A 22,440-nucleotide genomic window follows, 5' to 3' on the forward strand; every position below is an offset into this window, starting at 1 on the left:
TGTACATCGCCTAAGCCTTGGGGTATGAAAAGCCACTATGGAAAGCCATTCTGAGCACCTGCAGACTTAATCCCACCTGGAAGTCACCAAAGCTAATGGCTTGCTTCCTTTAGAATAATAGGCCGATCTCTCCTTGGTGCCATTTGAGCCACAACAAGTGTCTGCTAGTTGGAACCAGAAGTTGGGCATATTTGAAAAAAGTATAAGAAAATTGGGAGCGAACAATACTGCAGTAAAACTCCGGGCAAGCTATCAGATTAGCCTATATAGAAAGTGGGTATATCATTCATTCAAACCTGGCTAAAGTGTGGTACACAGACCAACAACATGGACATCACCTGAGAACTTGATGGAAAAGATAGCTCCCAGCTGATGCCTGTGCTCCTGCTCTTCAAAGTTCATTCGAGTAGCAGAAATTTAGTGCACAGTATAAATAAAACACTTTTAAACAAATACACACATTTTATTCCATTCATTGCTAGCACTTTACTTTTGCAATAAATACGTTCAACAACAATAAGCTTAAATAAACAAGTACGGTTTAATAAAAACTCAAGTATTTCATATTTATTTTACAAGAGAGTTGATTCTAAACTGCTAACTTTCACAACACATCTGGTAACTCATTATTTACCCAGGCAAGTATAGTAATTACTATAGAGGACACAAGTGTGATAAGAAATCTTCAACATCTACTTCAAAAGTTTCCTATTATTTTAGGAAGATAGTGCTTCTATCCAGATAATTGAGACAGGGAACTTTAAAAGATACATTTACATATTACTCTGTGAAGCATGACTTCATTCAGATCAGAAGGTGTTCCTCTAAATAATATTCTATAATGAAGTTGGTTCCCATGCATGCTGTGACAGAGTTTTTGAATTTTCTTTTAAATCATTGTTTATATGCCTTTCTATACTGATTATTCTGTTCTTTGTTGCTTCTTATATACATTTAGATTACGTCTTTGACATTTGGGTTGCTTTGCAAACATTTTAAAATCAGGCAGCCCCAGTGAAGACTCCTCATTGCAGTCTTTCTCATCATTCTGCAAGCTGTACACAAAGCATGGCAGCACCAGCATCTGCTTCTGCCGAGTCTTCAGAAAGCTTACAGTCTTGGCAGAAAGCAAAGGGAGCGCAAGCAGTGTCACATGGTAAGACAGAGATCAATGTGGAGTGAGGTTCCAGACTCTTTAAACAACCAGATCTCATGTGAACTCAGAGAAAGAACTTACTCACTACCACAGGGAGGGCACCAAGTCATTCATGAGGGATCTGCCCCCAAACACCTTCTACCAGGCCCTACCTCTGATATTGGGGATCACATTTCAACATAAGATTTGCAGGAGATAAACATTCAAACTATACTAATGTTTATTGAATGTAATTCTGCAATAAAATTATTATCAAATTATACATTCATTGAATTACTGTTTATGTTCCATGAGCTCTATCACATTGTTTGCTTCTTCTGAAATTGCATTCTCTTAAGTATAGAACTTAGAATGTGATAATATTGAGTAAATATTGAATGAATAAACTGATAGGTGAACAGATGGATGAGTGAACAAATGAGTAAATACAATGCTTGGAGGCCAAATACTACACTTAATTGGTCTGCCATGATTACTGGATGAAATAATAAAAATCCAAATAATGTTTGACATTTTTTTTCTTACTGTTATGATCTAACCTAGGGCAATTCAAACATTCCATATGAGATATGCATTTTTTATTTCTAAATCTGTTCGATAAGTTTTTGTATGTTTGATTTTTATTTGTGTATCTTTCCAAACTAAGGGAAAATAGTTTATAATCAAAGCTTGTTTACAATGGTTTAAATCTTTTTCTTATTTGTTTATATTGTATGAATATTATTGGGTAAATAAATGCATTTATCCATTTAATCACTAATTCAGATATTCAAAATGATTAATTATAATTATATATAAAGCACTTATTTCTCATAGTAAATTTATATTTAATTTGTGACAAAGTAGAATAAAATAATTTCTAATAATGATATATGTTCTCAGTAATCTAAAATATTGTTTTCCGAGAGAATGAAAAGATAATAATTTAGGGTGGCCAGAAAAAAAATCTTCTAGAATTAGATGACATTTGAGCCAGATGAGAGTAAAAACAAATACAATCACATATGAGGGGGGAAGAGGGGCAAAATAGAGACAATAGGAAGTGTAAAATTCTGAGGCGCAAATTTCCTGAAACAGGAAAAATAACCATTTGGAATATTTAAAAAATACAGCAATGCTCGCTATGATTTTTATATAGAGAATGGACAATAGGAGAAGTATTAGAAGCTGGGAGAATGATTAAGGGGCTATTGTAATTGCCCAGTAAAAAGAAAGTTGTGGCTGGCTATGGATAATCGCTGAGTTAACGGTGATAATTAATGAGATTTAGTGTATATTTCAATAATATGAAAACAGTACCAGCTGAGACATGGAATGTGCAAAGAAACATAGATTAGGTATCAAATACTACAAAAATTTTCAATATGGGCAATTGATGCAGATGAAGTACAGGCCATGGAATATACTCCTCCATTTCTTCTTTATTTTTTCTCTTTCTTCTCTGTCTTCTCTTTCTATTCTATTTTTCTCTTACTAGGTAGAAACTAGTAAACTGCAAGCAAAATTGTCGGTTTCTGGACTGATGCATTACGTAAATAACAGATATTTGGATCCAGCTCCCCGATTGTGGGTTGGCCTATGATAAATGCAGTTAATTTTGTTTTTAATGTCTGAAATGGACTTAGGTAACTTGGTACATTTGTTCTAAAGAATAAAATACTTTATGCTGACTTGTAAATATTTCCTCAAAGAAGTATTACTTTGGAGCAAGAGGCAAATATAGAGTGAGAATGATGAAATTACTTTCAATAATGCAAAAAGCTCAATCTGTAAAAATATTCTTATTTCAACTTATTTATAGAGCTCTCAGGTTTTTTTCTTCAAATAATGTATATTTTCCAAACTAGATCTAACTTCCCAAAATAAGGATTTGGTATGGTTTAATGCCCCTTTTTGGAGACATTATTTAAATAGCATATATTTTAAGCTTTACATCTAGCAAGCATAATGCGAAATTATATAATAATACGTAATCATTAATAGAAAATATATAATAATTTATTTCTAATCTCAAAGAATTATGAACGGAAATTTGTGTGTTTCTATGGATACTTGTTCATGACACAGTGACAGGTATATAAGAGAAAAATACTAGAGAACATTCATGTAATACTTGCTAAGAAAAAATTCTTTTGTAAAAATATCTTATTTTAATATTGGTATTGTAAACAATCCAGAAATCAGTATGTTTCGCACTACTTATTCTGAATCTTGATAGTGTTGGCCTTGAGACTGATTATATAAAGTTAGATGAGAAAAATCAAAAAGATAAAAAGCTTAAAAGGAGACAAGTTTTATTCTAATCTTATAAGAAACTTTCTGAAGTGTAAATAAGTTACCCAGTCTATTATTTTCCAGAAATTTCCCTATGTCTTCCTTAAAAAGAATTAAGAATTAATACAATGTAAATCTAGCATGATAACTTTATGTTTGAGTAAATGGGATTGGATATCTTTGCTTGGTTTGGGAGAATTCTTTTAGATATTCTACACACACAACATTAGTAACAGCCCATAAACAAATAAACAACAAATATATAGAAAAACAATTACAACAACAAACTAGTGAAGTAAAGTTAACAAAGCAATCACTCATACTGATCTCAGGATGAAATTACACATTTGCTTGTAATCATTTTGTGTACACCCTATTAATAAATCACAATGCCAAATTTAGATTAATCTATCAATACCTCATACTTTCATGAGCTCATTAAATTATCTTAGGTAACATTTTTGATATTTTCTATTAAACTCCCTTAATAGTCTCAATGCTGCTTTTTTGTTTTGTTTTGTTTTGTTATGCAGGTGTTCTATTCTCTCTTGCACGGTAATCTCTAATTCGCATTTTCCTGAGAAAGTGCCCCTTCCATCCAGATTTTCAAATTTATTAGCACAGAACATGTGGCTATTTCTCTCATATTTACTGGAATTGATGCTCTATCCATTTTTATATTCATCTTCTCATTTCTGATGTTGTGAATGTGACTTTTTTTTTCCTGACTTTTTTTCTTTATTAGATTTTCCAGTAGTGGATTGTGTGCCTTAAAAAAAAATCTTTTAGTTTGTGAGGTGTAATTTGATAGTCTACCTTGAGCTCGTTAGTTACCTTTGTTCAGTTCTTGAATTAATAGTTAATTCCACTATTTTCATTAATTTCTTTCTTTATAAACAAACTTGTGTATCCAAATTTGTCTAATCGACATTTTTACTATGTAAAGTATATTGTTATTATTTTTAAATACCCCTAATTACAATTTTGAATTTCTTTCTAAGACAAAATTTTGAACTATCTATTCTATTTTTTCACTTTCATTTGTTAAAATATATATTAATGTTTTTTTTTTTTAAATTCTGGATTGGTTGGTAGGTCTAGATCCTGAATTATGGTTAAATACCATATTTGTAAAGAACTGTGAAGGGTTTGAGATTTTGCTTTTGTTGCAAGATAAAATGTTAGCCTATCAATATTTCATGGATTTTGTCAAAACACAACATTCTTGGGTTGAAGGCCAAAGCAGTTTATTACACATAGTAAAACAGGCAGCATGAGTCATGTAAGTGTGCGTGTTCCACTTGCCCGCAGGTCCGAAAGGGGTCACACAGGTGAGCCAAGATAGATGTCTGCCTATGCAGTGGTTTATATTATTGGAAGTAAACCCAAATGATATACAGAGGACAGATATCATATCTGCCCATTTTCTGGAGAAAGATAATCTTATTTTTCTGAGACTGTAGCAAACCTGTCCTTTGCTCTCTAGGGAGACAATGTATCTATTTCCTAATGCTATTGACTCTCCAATCATCGGATAATCTAGAACAATGGCAGAAAGAGTCTCTGATCACAAGACCTGTTAGAAATGAGAGAAACCCATAAAGAATTGCCTCCCAACAATATATTCTCTCTATTTCAAATATTGCAATATGTATGTATTCATCATATATATAAATCAATTAGTAATGCTCATGTATGCTTCAATATACATTAAAATATCTCATATATTACAAATTAATATGTATTAGCATAAACATGTGTATATATTTCAATTTTTTAGTTTTGTTTTCTACCTACTTAAATTCTCAGAACAAGAGAGTATGGTGGTTCTCTTAATTCCTTATAGTTATTGACATATTGATGTGAATGTTTAATATACTTATATGTTTGCTTTAATCAAAATATATTATAAAATATACACAAGCAGCAAAGTATAAATAGAAATCATGACACAGTTGTCAAGAATGCCAGCTATGAAAGCAAACCACTTAGGGTCAAATTTAGTTTTCAATGTTTCTATCTATGTATACCTTGGTCAATCATTCAATTTTTCTATATCTTTTCTTCACCTGTTAAATGAAGTTCATAATGATTGATTGTAAGGATTAAATTAATTTTTATAAAGTCTATAGTAATTGCAACTATAAGTGTTTCATAAATGAAATAAGATAAAATTATTCTTTCCACACTTGTGCTTTAAAACAAAATTTCTTTTGAGCTATAAGATTATTTATACACATATTTTTAACCTATACATATATGAAACATCTGTAATGTTTTCACCCCAAATTTATACTTTGAATTTAGAAGCAGTTGTTGCTTTTTCTCTTATAACTCTATTCTCAAAATATTTAATGTACTTATTTAGACATTCTTAATTTCCCATAATATTTCAAACATTTTCTGTATTCACAGCCAATCAATTCTACTCTCTTGATAATGTTTATATCTTAAGGAATGAGAATATTTTAAAATACATTAAAAGAACCCACCATCATATTCTCTGCCTAAGTCCTACTGATTTTATTTCTCTATAGTTTAGAGAAGCTATGTCTCTGGTTTGGGACAGTATGTTAATGTAGTAAAGTCACTTATCTTTTGAAAAAGGCAAACAAAAAGATTAAGAAAGTGTTATGATTTTTGAGTCAATTTGTTAAGGAAGAATTGCCTGTAGGTACCCTGAATCAGAAAATGAGGCATGTCTGATATTGTTTTACTGGGTCCCCACCCACATTTCATCTTGAATTGTAGCTCCCATAATTCCCATGTGTCATGGGAGGGACCTGGTGGGAGGTAATCAAATCATGGGAGTGGGTCTTTCCCATACTGTTCTCATGATAGTGAATAACTTTCACGAGATCTGATGGTTTTATAAAAGGGAGTTCCCCTGGACATGGTCTCTTGCCTGCTTCCATGTAAGACAAGCCTTTCTACTCCTTTACCTTCTGCCATGATTCTGAGGCCTCCTAAGCCGTGTGGAACTGTGAGCCCATTAAACCTCTTTTGCTTTGTAAATTACCCAGCCTCAGATTTGTCTTTATTAACAGCATGAGAACAGACCAATACAATTCTATTTCCTTACTCATCATTAATAAATATTTCAGATTTTAACTAATATAATTCCCATACTAAATTAAAATTTTTATGGTCCAATCTAAAACTTAGTTAAAAGTTGTAAATATTTATCGGTTTTATAAATAGTACTTTTACTTTAAGCAGAGTGTTTTTAAAGGTTGGTAGGTTTTTTTAAAAAATTCTTTTTATTACTTCTACATCTTCTGAAATAAGCTACTAAAATTCAACTATTTACATGGATATGAATTTGAAGTAACATTTTTAAATATTGTTTGCCCAATAAATGCCTTACATAAAAAATCCAGTCAATTGCAAATTGGCTCATTACTGGGAATATGCAACTCTCCTTAGAATTCTATATCATTTGGTCATTTGAAGGTAATTACAAAACTACTTTCTGCAATATGAATTGGGGCCTAATTAAAATTGCCTCTGGGCAGCAATGGTTCTGATGCTAGATAAGCAGTATTTTCTTAGATTCCCTCAATACCACTATGTTCTCTTAACTTTGCTGATTTCATGTGTTTCTTGCCAACTCCAATTTTTTCATATTTTAATATGACTCAATGCTGGAATAAAATCTTTCATGGGCAAAAATTCAACAAGTCATCTTTTGACAGTTGTAATAAAAGAAAATTTATAAAATTGGTAAAGGCAACTATCATAAATAAAAATTTATACATTTTATGAACAGGGGACAAAATTGTAATAAACACTTGTTATTGTTTGCTCGAATGTAAATTAATGAGAAAGTAAACATGTTAATTTAATGGCTACTCTTTCTAAACTCAATTTAACATAGATATGCATATCTACAATAGGTTTAAATGCATTTTCTAACGAGTGTTATTTTCTAAAGAAATAACACTTTCAACACTTCTATGGTTGATTTTTAAACAGCGTAAATTAGCATTTACTTAAAACTAGTGTCACAATAAATATGTAGAAAACTGTATATGGAGTTATTAGAAATATGTTCACAGTTTCCCAGGCATGTTATATATAAATAATTAATGCATAAATATATGGGAGTTTTCCATTTTATTAAATAATCTATCTTAAAGAAATCTTTAAGATTTTGTGTTCTATGTGACAAAGCATACCAAAAAAGAATTGATTAAATTAACTTGTGTCTTTTTAGGGATTCAATAGTGGTTATTGTGCAATAAAAGTTGTATATTCATAATAATTTATATACAACTAGTTTATGCCACATTCATTTTATGTTTTAGAAATATATGACAGCGCCACAAATTTAGTTTTTGTACAATAAATATATTTCTATTTCATTTTTAATTATAAAATATTCTAATCAATTGAAAAAATATGTGTCTAATGACATAACAAGGAGCCATATCTTTTCATTAGTTTTCATAGATTATATATATTGTCCAACTTATTTAAAATATATTTAATAAAATGAAATATTGAGATAGTCCTAAGCAATTTTTACTATTTTCTTTCCATCAGGAATACCATCTCTCTGAGTTTTCTCTTCCCTTCTTGTCTAAACAAAAATAAAATAATTTATGAAAACATATAGAACTGTGCATGAGCACATACACACACAGACTCACATACTCATATATATATATATTAAAACATTGGAGGAAAATCACACATCAAAACAGTGATTATCCCCTGAGAAAGAAGAAGAAAATTAGATTGTTGAATTCTGGCTTTCCAATATCAACAAACTGCTCCTATTGGTTACTAGTATATTTTGTCACTTGAAATATATTTCTTTTACTCCTGTTATATCCTGCTGCTGCAGAAAGTTGTATTGGTGTTGCTTCCATGTTAATGATCTGCACTTTCTGTGATGCTGCCAATATTTATTGTAAGTCATGTAGTTTCATCAATATGATTTTTATGTGGATTTAATGTTTTTACATTACAGTGCTCAGGACACAGTGATTAAGCCAGCCTTGCATCTAATATTTCCTAAGGACTTCCTATCAGTCAAGCAGCATTCCAGGTGAAAGGGCACCTTGAAAAAGCAAGACACAATTTTTACTCTTACCAGGTACATAGGCTAGAAGAAATAATATTGAATAAATCAATATGTCAAAATCTATATAATCCGAAATGTTTTAAAAATAAATTTGAGCAAATCTAAAAGAAAATTTCTTAGAATGTGGATCATTCTAGTCATATCTGTTTTCTGCTACTGGATCCTATTAAATTCATTTTGAAGCTTTTCCTTCTATTATCAAAATTTTTACTTTGTGCTTCATGAATCCCAATCTGTTTTTCTCAGTTCCCCTCTTTTATTTGTCTGCAAACTATCTAATTTTGATCGGGGCAAACTGATAGAGGCAAATGTTTATTATTCAAATATATGTGACTTTGAGGTAGATATTATCACAGCTGCTCCTTAGAAAGTAAAAATGTCTAGAATTCTGTGAATGCATATTATCTTTGAAATCCCATTGCACAGCAATGTGGCTGGAAAAACACTCATTTATGAAGTTATTTAATTAAATGGCAATGTATAAAGATGCATAGCTAGCATACGTTATGGCACTGAAAATACTTGATTTCTAACTATCTTCTAACTCCAGAGTGGAGCTAATAGGTAGCCACTAATTATATATTATGTGGCTATTTAAATTTAAATTAATTAAAATTAAATAAAACTATTTACTTTCTCAGTCACACTTGTTATTTCAAATGCTCAATATCTACATATAACTAGTGGTTATCATATTGGGCACTTCAGATATACAACTTTTCCATCACTGCAGAAAGTTTTATTGAAGAGCACTGCTCTACAGGGTATGATATTCCAACAGTTTCTGTTTCATATATTGTCAAGATTAGGTGGACACAGATTAAATCCATAGTTCTTGCAATGTTCTGATATGTCTTAAATTATTTCAAAATCACATAAGCCTGAACAAATTGAGGTGTGTTGACATCTGAACCTGAAAGAAATAGCCAATTAATAAGGATACAATAGTTTACCAGAAAATTTTACCCAAACTGTAGCACACCTTGGACAATTATTCAATTGGCTCAATACTGGCAACATGGAAAGAAAGGAAGGTGGTTTAGAATGAGGAGGCAGATTTGTTAAATATCAGTTTGATAATGTTTCATAAAGGCTGAAATAAAATCGGTGTGGTTGCATGGTGCTAGCCCAAAGGAGAACATGATCAATTCTTTCCTGTATGTTGTCCTGACATTGTATGTTATCTGGTAGCATAGAATGTTTTCTAGAGTTGAATCTCAAAATTAAAGTTAGTCCAGGCAACATAGTTAGACCCCATCTCTACAAAAAATAATACATTAGCCAGGCATGCTGGCGTGCACCTATAGTCTCAGCTACTCAGGAGGCTGAGGTGGGAGGATCCCTTGGGCCCAGGAAGTTGAGACCGCAGTGAGCCGTAATTGTGCCACTGCACTCCAGCCTAGGCAACAGAGAGAGACCTTGTCTCAAAAAAGAAATAAAGAAAGAAAGAAAGGAAGGAAGGAAGGAAAGGAAGAAAGAAAGAAAAAAAGAAAGGAAAAGAAAGAAAGAAAGGTACACATTTGTCAATTGTATTGTTTTCACAATAGACAATACAATACAGGAGTAAGGAAAAAAGAAGTGCATTCAGCTTAATGATGAGCATGAACAAAGTCTGTGTCCTGTAAAGGATTTAAGAAACTGGTATTATTTAAGTATAAGTGTATGAGCAAGGCATAAGGGAGTTGAGGCTGAAGAATGAAACAAAAACACAATTGTGGAGAGCTTTGAATTATTGTATGGCCCACATTTGTCACTAATAAATAATTATACAAAATATCACAGCTATTTCTGCAGAAACATGCTTATAATTGTTGTGATGAATAGTTGTTTCCATATTACTGTCTTTTGATGTCACACTTTATGTATTTTTTCGTGCTTTATGGAAAAGTATCACATAATGTTAAATCTTTTGTTACATACTAATACAAAAAAAGTCACTATAATAGAATGTGTAACAAGGCAACACTCTAAAAAAGTGAATTTTAAGGACTGTTAGACATTTCTCTTTAAAGTTACGTCTGGAAGTTAAATATCCTATTTTATTTTTAAAAATAATATTATCAAATATATCCTTCATCTCTTTTAGTCTTAACCTCATTCTTTACAATTCCATTTTAAACAATATTAAACTTCATAGTTACTGCCACTGTGAAAAAAGCTAGGATTCCTTCTAGGGCATTTTCATGTATAAATCTTATCTTCAAAGGAAATACTCCATTGCTGGATTTCATTCATCTATACTACTGGAAGCTATCCAAGATGTTAAGGACCAATTTAATAAATTGGTTTTTACAAAATTCATAGAGGCTATTATCCTCATTTATTTGACATCAAAACATGTCTTTCTTTTTAATCATTAGAAGATTAATTACAACCATGGTCAGCCAGCATGGAATGGAGGTAATTTCGTATTGAAATAATAAGAAACACATAACATATCCTATGGCAATATATACTGATCTCTGTAGAGTTCAGCAAAGTGATTTGGATGTTTTAATTGAAACAACTCTAATTGACTCCTACAGTTCTATTTATAAACTAACATTTAGGACATTAGAACAGGGAGATATCATAAAATATTCTAAGTATATATGATTCAGAGATATGGACAGATATTTAGACACATTATACTTCATATAAAACACATTTAGAATTAGATATAAATTTCCCCAGGTATTTCATTTATAATTAATATATAGATATATGGATGTTTTCCATTTTCTAAGAAATCTTAAGAATTTTGTGTTCTAGGTGACACAGCATTTTGCAATATCCAATGACTATTTTGCTACATTACAGAATGACATTTCCTAAGTGTTCATTCTTAAAACATAAAAATGTTCAATTTTTAATTGTTCACAATAATCCACCTTCCCCATCTTGGTTTTGTAGTAATATAAGGAGAAAGAAAGAAATCTGTGATTTAATGAGGCAAGATCTAATTAATGCCTGGATTGCATAATCATATCATGAAAGAGCAGAGAGGCAGTCACATGCCACCCTGTCCAACATTTCTTCAGCCCAATGAGGCTATGCTCTTCTCTGAAAGTTCTCAAGTGTCCTATTTATTTTTTCCCTTATCTCAAATAATCACAATCTTGAAAGTCTTCTAACAACTTATCTTCTAACAACTTATGATGAAAATGATAACAGTTATCAAGCACTTCTTATGTGTTAAAACTTTTTAATTGCTAAATCGTTTTGTCCTTGCAGCAATTCTTAAAATGAGAAATCCTATTTTTATTCTAATTTTTGTGATAATGGAACTGAAGAACCAAAGGAAAGTAATTAAATTTTCTATAGCTGTACAGCAAGTAAGAAAGACAGCCAGGTTCTGAACACTGGCCACCTGGCTCTAGGCAATGCCCTCTCCCTCCTTCCATGAACCAGAAACAATAAAATGAGGTAATTCATTGGCATTCCATTACCTACAAACTGTATGTAAGACAAACAGGATAGTCACGGCACCCCATCTCTTAAGCCGAAACATATTTATTTGAGTAAAAGTGTGGAGGAAAAAAAAAAAGCAGTTTTATTTACTTTTTCCAGGCATGAATACCCTTATCTTGTGAATGTCTTTTAAGATAGATGCAAGGGCAGTGCTTGGTGCAAAGGCTGGCAAATGGAGTTAGTGAGCAGATCTTAGCCAGCCTATGAGCTTCATCATCATTTTCATAAGTCCTTTCAAACAGTAACCTTGCTAAATAAATACAATTTCATCATTAGTCTCTTAGCATGCGCAAGGCTTTCACCTATACTTTTAACCAGAAAGCTTCTCATAATTCTGTTTTATAGAAAATTCTGGAGTAGTCACTCTGTGAATGACAGCAGATGTATGGGTACTGGCTTATTCTTAAAACACAAACAACCAAAAATGAAACAACAAAAACAAAAAACTTCAGCTTTAATAGGCAACTTGGAGTTGCTGGTCTGTGTAAAGGAAGAAGAGAGAAGAAACTCATCTCACTGTATCATGTGGTCATTTAATGAGTTATTGTAAATATTCAGCCAACAAAATTGTGTCCACATATGAGATATTTTCTAGTTATTTTCTTCTATTTTCTTAATTAGATCTTCAAGTTTAGGTGCCTCATTAAATAATATACACAGCAAATTTATTTATCTTTTTGTATTTTTAAAATCATTGCTATGGAAATATTTCAACATATACAAAAATAGAGGGGAGACTGCGCCATCACTCAACTTTAACAGTCATCATTACATGGCCCATGTTGCTTCAGTATATCTACACGCCCTTACATCTGTATTATTTCAAGCCAACCCAAGGAGATATATAGCATTTCTTCTATAAAAATTGCATTATGCATTTCTGAAAGATAAGGAGTTTTTTTTTTTTTTTTTTTGGTTTTTGGTTTTTGAGACGGAGTCTTACTCTGTCTCCCAGGCTGGAGTGCCATGGCATGATCTCGGCTCACTGCAACCTCCGCCTCCCAGATTCAAGCGATTCTCACCTCAGCCTGCCGAGTAGCTGGGACTGTAGGTGCTTGCCACCATGTCCAGCTAATTTTTGTATTTTTAGTAGAGACGGGGGTCTCACCATGTTGACCAGGCTGGTTTCAAACTTCTGACCTCAGGTGATCCGCCTGCTTTGGCCTCCCATAGTTCTGGGATTACAGGCATGAGCCACCATGCCTGACCAAGATAAGGGCTTTTTGAAAGCACAGAGTTCCATTATCACAGGAAGGTTAATTATTTATTTATTTCATGGAATATCTAGTCAATGTGTGTCTTATCATGCTATTTTATACATATTCTGGTTTGTGTTTGATTGGTTTTTACCTTTTGCTTTGATTGGGATCCAAATGAGATCCATGTATTACAGTAATTTGTTGGTTTGCGTTTAAATCTCTTTCAGTCTTCAGGTGCTGCCACTTGTCTTTTTTTTTTTCTCTGAAATGTTGATATTGTTAAAGACACTGAATTCTTTACATGTAGCGTACCTATGGTCTGAATTTTGCCCATTATAACCTTGTGATGCTTTTTCACATGCCCCTATGTCATTTTAATACTGGAAAGCAAATTGGAAGTAAAATCACCAGCCTTAAACAGATTCCATTTTAATTTTGTCTTAGATAGAGGATACTGTGTTTTTTCATCAGAAGGTACATGTCTCACTATTACTCTTTTTGCTGTATTGAACACTGAAAATCATCTTAGATCTAATCACTCATTAGGAATTGCAAAATTTGTATAGTTTAATTCCATCTTTCATTTTCTTACATTATGCAGAATATTTCTATAAAATAAACTTCCATTAATTAACTCTCTTAAAGTACCAAGATATTGAATAAAAGGCATGATGAAAGATTGATTCTTTCTCTTCTAGCATTTTTTTTGAAGTTTTCTTTCATTTTCCAAAGATGGGAATGACCTATAAGAATATTTTGAGATTTATGAAGAACTCATGGATATAAACACATTTAATATGTATTTACTCAATTTCAGTCATTATTATTGTGATGCTCAAATTGTCACAGATTGCATAATATGGGGTTTCTTAGGCCACTCCTTAATTTTCTTGACATATGATAAAGTAATCAAGTATCAAAGGCACATAGTCTTTTATAACTATCTTGTCTTCTTTAATATCAAGACATCATATGTAGGATCCCACCCTACATCCAGAATCAGCAATTTGTCCAAGGTGGCTTGGCTACCGTCAGGTATAAATACCTTCAATTTCAGCACAACTTCAACCTGTGAGCTAGGAATGCTCAGTGCTCCTGGTTTGGTCATAGTTCTAAACAATTTTCAATTAGTGCTGCTAGGGAATGTTTATATTAAGGAGAATATAATTAAGGGAATATTTATATTAAGTATCAGGCATTGATACTTTCCACTTGAATTCAATGTGGCAGAGTTTTTGCACAATTTTATATCTTTTTCATATGTATCTTTCCCTCCAGAATGAGGAATATCTCTTCTCAATAACACCCACACAATTATTCATATGCTTTATTTTACAGTACATTTATGACAGTCTCAGGATAAAAAATAAAGCACTAACACACGCAATATTATTACAAAAAGCAGTCTGCTGGCAAATAGTGTAGTTATTCAGTACTTAGATTTTATACTAGTAGGAATGCACAGTCAAAATATTATTGTAAATCTTTTAAAGACACTTGTAATATGTTCTGTCTGTGGTCATTCATTTTATTTTTAATTTTAATGATTCATTTAAAATACATTTGCATTATAATTACACAATTTATTCATTTGTTTTTACATGTAACTGTTTGTTTTTAAATTTATGGCTTTTCATTCCTTTGTTCTTTTTTAATTAAATATAAGTGATATGTAGATATATCTGTATGATTGTGATTTTGTAAGTATTTATGAGGATACATTTGAGTGCACAAAAATGAATGCACACCTATGAATTGTCAGGGTCTCCGGAAAATTCTCCATTCCTAATAATTTTCTATTTACTCAACTAAAACCTGATCCTCTCTAGCCGCATAACATGCTCATCTTTATGTCAGAATTACTTCTGCCTTTTCACCTTAATCTGGACACATAAAAATGCAGCAACTTTCTGTCCTCAATTGTATGAAACTACACACACTTATCCTCCAACCAACCAAAACCCTAAGTAGACAAAATCGTATATAAATCCTTCCATCTCAAAAGGAGTAAAACAGTTCCTTCCTCAAATGATGTTTTGTGCTACCTTACATTGCAAATAAAGACTGAAGATTTTCTTGTTTAATACTAGCATTATAAACAAAAGTTTCACCACTCTTTGTTTTCACATTTAATACTAAACTCCAGAGATCACTCCATGTTTGTGCCTTTTGATATTTCTCTTTAAATTTTTAAAGCTGCCTAGTATACTATTAGAGATTTTACATAATGTATTTAATTGGTACCCTAATAACTGACAATTAATTATGTTATTTATAAAATCATATTATTACAAGAAGTGCTGAAAATACTGAACACATGTGTATGATTTTTATAATTTTACAAATGCATCTTTAGGATAAGTTTTTTTTGGTTCAAGTGTTACAACTCCTTTGTAAGAGTTGTACTATTTTGCAATTCACACTAACAACATATAAGAGTGCCTGTTTTTCTTCAGCCTTGCCATATAATCAGTAAATTTTTGGACTTTTTGATAATTTCCTCAGTAAAAAATAGTTTTGTGGTATAATTTTAATTTACATTTCTTTTATTTTTAGCAAACTGGACTTTTTTTATATATACACAAGAGAGAGATCTTTACATTTCCACCAATGGACTCTCTTTTCTTGTGTCTGGTTACAGAGTTGTTGACAATTTTATTCTGTATTTTCCAAAGCTCTTTGTTACAGATTAAAATTGTTTTAAGTTTTATTTCTAAGGCCACTCAGATAAAGCCAATTGTTGGTATATTGAACAATTATCTCAACAAAAGACATATTTGGAAGTTTGTCTTTATCACATTGCACTACTATTTACAGTGAACTTTTAATATAACATAGCCCAGTATTTTTTTTTTAATCACTCTTCAAATGGGGAAAAGTTTTCCACATTTTGAATCTTGAATCTTTAAAACAGAAGATAAATATTTACATCTCCAACTTCTGTGGCAACAAGGATACAGTCTAGCCTTAAAACAACCCGAAGAAGCAGGTGCTGTTCAGAATCCACTTTTGCAAAAGAGCCCAGTCTATCAAGGTGGCAGTGACAGTGATGGTGGATACAATGGCCAGAGTTGACAAGGTGAACTTCAGTGGCTGTGCCCTAGGGAAGCACCTGTAGGGTCATGGCTGAAAGCATCCCAGAATACTAGTGTTGTTTCTTTCTGAGTAGGTGCCAAGCTTTTTTCCTCTCAACAATCCTGTTAGTTAAATTATATTTTGTAACAGATGTGATCCATATTAAACGAACTATAGTGAGTTGTCTAACTATGAACCTTGACTGTTGTAGAAATTGGCACCAGAAGTTAACGATGGTATGCAGCCAATGCTCATGAAATGAGATCATGACATTTGAGAAAGACATGAGCTCTTGTCTTTCTGAGTTTGAAGGGTTTGAGCTAGACCTAGCATTAAAAGTTGAGAATCTAATAAACTTCAGCATACAAAGGCAAAATCGTTTTTTTTAAATTAATACATGCTTTTGCTTCCTTATTAAACATTAGACTTTAGGGAACTGAGTAAATTCTGCCAAAGCACAGGGTAAGGGACATGAAGATTACCATGATTTAGTGTGCATTGGCTACTTATAACTAAACTAGAGGTTTAAAGAAAAAAACTCCAGTTCAAAATCTCAAACATTTGATTCAGGGTATGGTCTGATAAACACTAGCTTTCTCTGACTGAAAACAGATGCTCTATTCCATTTTCCAATGTACTTTTGGTTCATTGCCAAATTATATCATTTGAATTATTAGATATGTCAACTTTTTAAAGTGAAAGCTAAGGCATTTCCCAGGAAAAGGGTGGCACCCTAGGAACTGACATGGAACAGTGTGGGAGACTTGGATGAGTCCGAGGACCCCCATGGCCCACCTCTCCCTAACCCTCCCACCCCATCAGATGCAACACCTTTTTCCACCTGATGAGGCAATACTATCCTTGCTTAATGGCCCTGTGGCAGACCTTGCAAATGATTGCATATGGTCTCATGCTCAAGTCTCAAACCCCTCAGTCTCACAGCCTCCCACTATAATTATATTCCAATCCATGTATATTCAGTAGCAGTGGATTTTCACATGAAATATGATATGCTTTAAAAATACGGGTGATGTTTTAGAATAGATTTTCATGGTATCAGGTCATGGAAGTTAGAATATAATCTTATATTAAATGAACATAGAAATATGGATAAACTTAGAGTTTACAGAATGTGCTTGCTCTGGGAGCCAAGAGAGATTCTTCTTTTTTTTTGTTCATTTGGTTGTTTGAAACCACTAATCTCAAAGTTTTTCCGCAATAAATATTCCAAACAAACAAACCAAAACAAGATTCCTAAAATCAAAAAAGAATAATTGAATGTGTTTAGCACGCTGATCCATTCACCAACCCTTGAGTTACCTAAGACACTCTCCCATGTCATTGAAGTGAGTGCCAGAGGATTTGAAAACACTGTATTATATTTCCTGTAGACTAGAAAGGTGAATGACACAGATTGCAATTAAAATATGCTTGTGGATATTATGCTTTGGCAGCTTTTATTTCTGTTTCCTTTGTTCCTTTGTTTAAGTTGCAGGTAATTTAAGGCTAAAATATCCATCCAACATCCCCTGACTCCACCAGAGCTTTGTTTCTGGATTTGATTTGTGTTTCTGCCAAAGATATGCACTGAATCCAGATTTGTCAAAAGAATTGACACAGAGACAGCAAATTCCATATCTTGAAATTTAGTTTGACTCTTTTTTTTAAAAAAATTGTGTGTATGTGATTGGTGTATGTAGTTATGGGATACACAAGATATTTTGATACAAGCATACAGTGAATAATAATCACATCTGGGTAAATGAGGTACCCTTCACCTCAAGCATTTATCATTTTTCTTTGTGTCACTAACATTCAAATTATAATCTTTTAATTGAATTTAAATGTACAATAAATTATTACTGACTGTAATCAATCAGCTGTTCTATCAAATACTAAATCTTATTCTAACTATATTTTTTACTTTTTTAAAAAATAAATCACCAGCCAACTTGCAGAGTTGAACAGAGATCTTTTTGGAACTAGTAATCGGGATAACTGGTAAGATATTCTGTCTTCAGGTCTTTTTTCTGCTTCAGTTATGGAGTTGCAATATCTGTGAAAATATGTATCTATGGCCAGCTCATAGCTGAATGAAGTTATTTGTGATTTTGGTCCTGGAATTTAAAACTCAAGGACTTTTTATTTTATACCCTTTGAGAGGCAGTGTTCCCTTTTTTTTTTTTTTTTTTTTTTTTTTTGAGACGGAGTCTCGCTCTGTCGCCCAGGCTGGAGTGCAGTGGCGCGATCTCGGCTCACTGCAAGCTCCGCCTCCCGGGTTCACGCCATTCTCCTGCCTCAGCCTCCCGAGTAGCTGGGACTACAGGCGCCCGCTACCACGCCCGGCTAATTTTTTGTATTTTTAGTAGAGACGGGGTTTCACCGTGTTAGCCAGGATGGTCTCGATCTCCTGACCTCGTGATCCGCCCGCCTCGGCCTCCCAAAGTGCTGGGATTACAGGCGTGAGCCACCGCGCCCGGCCGCAGTGTTCCCTTTTACTGGACCTTAGTGAAAGCAAATCATCTTGCAGAAGAGAACATTATTTTACTCAAATATCACTTCCCCATACTGCAATGGATTGCTTCTGAACCAAAACTACATAATGTGAGTATAAGAATTATCTGTAAAATATAAATGTCACATCCAATCAATGGCTCAAAACCTTATAACCCTGAAAAAAATGAGCAGCTGCTTACATAATTTGGAATATAAAAATGGTCTTATTTGCTGTTTGCTTTTTTTAAAAATCACTGTTCTAATGGGTGCTACTTACAAGATTACTATCTGATACAAAACCACAATTCTGTTGTAGGATAGCTCATTTAAAAGATGAGACAATTCAAAATCATGCTACAGTACAATTCTTCCCAACTATGGAAAATTGGTGACAGCCCACAGTACTGTATGTTCAGTGGACTAGATTAAGCTCCAGTCAGCATTCTTTGCCATAGATTATGCCACTGAAATTTACTGGAACGTACCACTGTAACTGGCATTGTTAATAGCTCTGACAAATGTCTTCAAACTTTCTATTCCTAGACTATTAGAGGGAGATCCATATGAAGAGTCAATTTCAATGGAGGCAAATACAACATGTATGTGCCCCCCAGAAGGGACATATCTGGAAGAAAGCAACAGAAGAAATAATGCAGATCAGTGTTTATATTAGCTCACTGGATCCACACTTAAATTTGCTAGGAAAATATAGGTACCATGAAGACATTTGGTGCTCAATGAGGGATTTGTGGGGCAAGCCACCGAGGCTCACAAGGCAGAGGCTATGTGGATGGATATGTTTTGAAGAGATCTTAGCACATAATCTGTGGACATGGACCAGCTTGTAATTGCCAGATAGACTTGGCAAAACTCTATTCTCAAACAGGTGCCAATTATGGATTATGTTTTCAATATACATTTTGTCAGAATCTGAAGATGTCATGCCTCTTGCAGGAGCAGGCAGCACATACAATGAAATTCCTAAATGACTTTTTTCCCTCTTTGTCCTATGATTGAAGATATTACAATCAGACAATAAGATTCTTTTTGTAGCTACTCAGGAATGAATACCTTGGCATAGTACTGCAGTGTAATTGATTGTTCCATGCCTGCCGTTACCCATAGGCAACACGCACCCATAGGCTTTCTAAAATACATTTTACATGCTTGCTGGTCCAGCTGTGCTCTGATGTTGACACTCTGAACATTAATATAACCTGAAAAGCCCCCTCTGACTTGGCCAAGGTTTTAAGTACTTTCTAGCACAGTAGGGAAAACCAGTGGAAATTGTTCTATCTGGTATGCTAGGAAAGAATTTCTGCATCTTATCTCTGGGCATTCATCTCCATTTTCTGCTCCCAAAGTGACTCCAGTGAATGGCAAAGGAGGTTCACATTGCTTAAATTGGGGATAAGTAGATAAGACAAGCACAGTATTAATTCTCTTTGTCCTTCAGGATGGTCCTACTAGCCTCTCCCCTGAAGAAATAACTATAATGATAGACCCACTTGGAGTGATTATACATTTTTGTTGAATGTCCACTCTGAAGGTGGAAAATATTTCCCTAGTCATTGTCCCTTATCAGAGGATTCCACATGCTGAGCATGTGCTTATCCATTTTCGGGAGCACTATTTGTGAACCCAGTGATTCACTCCTGTCTTCATTAGACTTTATTTCTCCAAGAAAAAGGTACAGTGTGGCCAATCCCAGCAAGAATAACAAAACGCCATTAATCAAGATTAAACAAATTGTTTTCACAGAAGAAAGGAGGAAACTCATAGAGGAAGTGAGTGTTTACATTGAAAACATTTGTCATTCTCAGTTTGTATTCCATATACAGGCAGCTAGCCTTGAACAGCCTCCTCTGACTATGGTAGTCAGTACAGACAGCTCAGTTCACAACATGAATTTATTATAATGTTAAATTTGTCATGCTCAGCATTACATGGCACAAAAGTGGTTTTGTGAAACCACTTCCAGATAATGCCTTGGGAATCCCTTCTTTCTAAAATTACCTGAGGCTCCAGTTTGTTCTTGATAGTATTCCAAATAGTCATACTAATGTGTCAAGCTCTCTTAATCTTTTCCAGAAGACAAATGCTCTCATTTTTCTTCTTGGCTTCTAGTATGTTGTACCTCTAATATTATTAAAAATTGACGAATATTTTACTTAAAGTCAAATGAATTACTTTTCCAGATAAAGAAGTTTATGTTAGATGATCTCCTATGGGCCAAGTGTTATACTGAGGAATGATGTAAGTTTTATCTCAGATGGCCATGAGGTTGGCCCTGATCCCAGCTCACCTAGGAATTCCAAATCTTCCAGCTGATTTTAGCAACATTCATATGTAATTTCCCTAACTTAGCTCCAAAGACATTTCAAGGTTGTTTCCTGAATTTAAAGTCCTCTGTTTCCTCAAAAGGAGTTCTCTTCACAGTATATTCATCTTTGCTGCAACAATTAAACCACTCTTTTAAATAACTATGGGAGCTAAACTAATTCTGTGCTCTTTGATCTTTCTCTGCTCAGACATTCTCAATCTGATAATTACTATTTTGTTTTGTTTACATGGAGATAACTGTATACCCTGCACAATATGCAATAAAACCTAAAGAACACAGTACTTCTTACCTGGAATGATTGCAAGGAGAAAAACTGCAAAGATAGGATTATAGAGGTGGTTATTTAACCTGATTGGGAGACTGGCTGTATATAGGAACGGTGGGGAAAAAAAAATCAATCTATCATCTGGAATCAATTCTCTATTGCAAGAGGGTTAGCAAGCTAAGTGGCATAATAGGAATGAGAAATATAGAGAAAGTGAAGGCGATTGGCTGACTCTGCATTCACTGGAGCATTTAAAGAGAGAATGTTGACACTAGGTTGAAATTATCTAACTGAAATAGGCAGCTAAATAAGTTTTTGAGTCACCACTCTAGAATTCCAAATCCCTCAAGCATCCATCAAAACTTTACATACTGAAAGCAAGGGTTCTCAGCTTCTACAAGATAAACCTTGAAATGCAGTTTTCTTTTTCTTATTTTTCCTCCACTCCCTAAATATGCTTTTGCAATTTTCTGTGGATAATTTACACTTGAGGGTGAAAGTATGTTCAATTTAAGCTCCCCCTTCAGCAGAAATGGCTTAAATGATATTTCTTCCCACATGCCGCAAATCTTTATAACAGATAAATGGCAACTTCAATGTATTCAGAAAATGCAATATTCCAAACATTTTTACATGCTAACACATATAATTCTCCCAAAACACTCTATGAGGTAAAAAAAAAAATTTATCCCAATTTTACACTTGTGGAGTCTAAGGCTTACACAGGTTAAATAACTTGCTTGGGGTTGTAAACCCAAGTGAAATTTTTAGAGTGGCATTGACTTGTTTGCTGAGCTGTGCTGAATGTCTCCTTCTACCTTCTAGACTGTTTTAGTATTCATTCATTCCAGCTAACTTGTACTCTTGGATTTTTTTTTTTTTTCCTGAGACAGAGTTTAGCTCTTGTTGCCTAGGCTGGAGTGCAATGGCGCAATCTCGGCTCACTGCAACTTCCACCTCCCGGGTTCAAGTGATTCTCCTGCTTCGGCCTCCCAAGTAGCTGGGATTACAGGCATGCACCATCATGTTCGGCTAATTTTGTATTTTTAGTAGCAATGGGGCTTTGCCATGTTGGTCAGGCTGGTCTCGAAC

This window comes from Pan paniscus, chromosome 14 (assembly GCF_029289425.2).
Source record: "Pan paniscus chromosome 14, NHGRI_mPanPan1-v2.0_pri, whole genome shotgun sequence".
Lineage (NCBI taxonomy): Eukaryota > Metazoa > Chordata > Mammalia > Primates > Hominidae > Pan > Pan paniscus.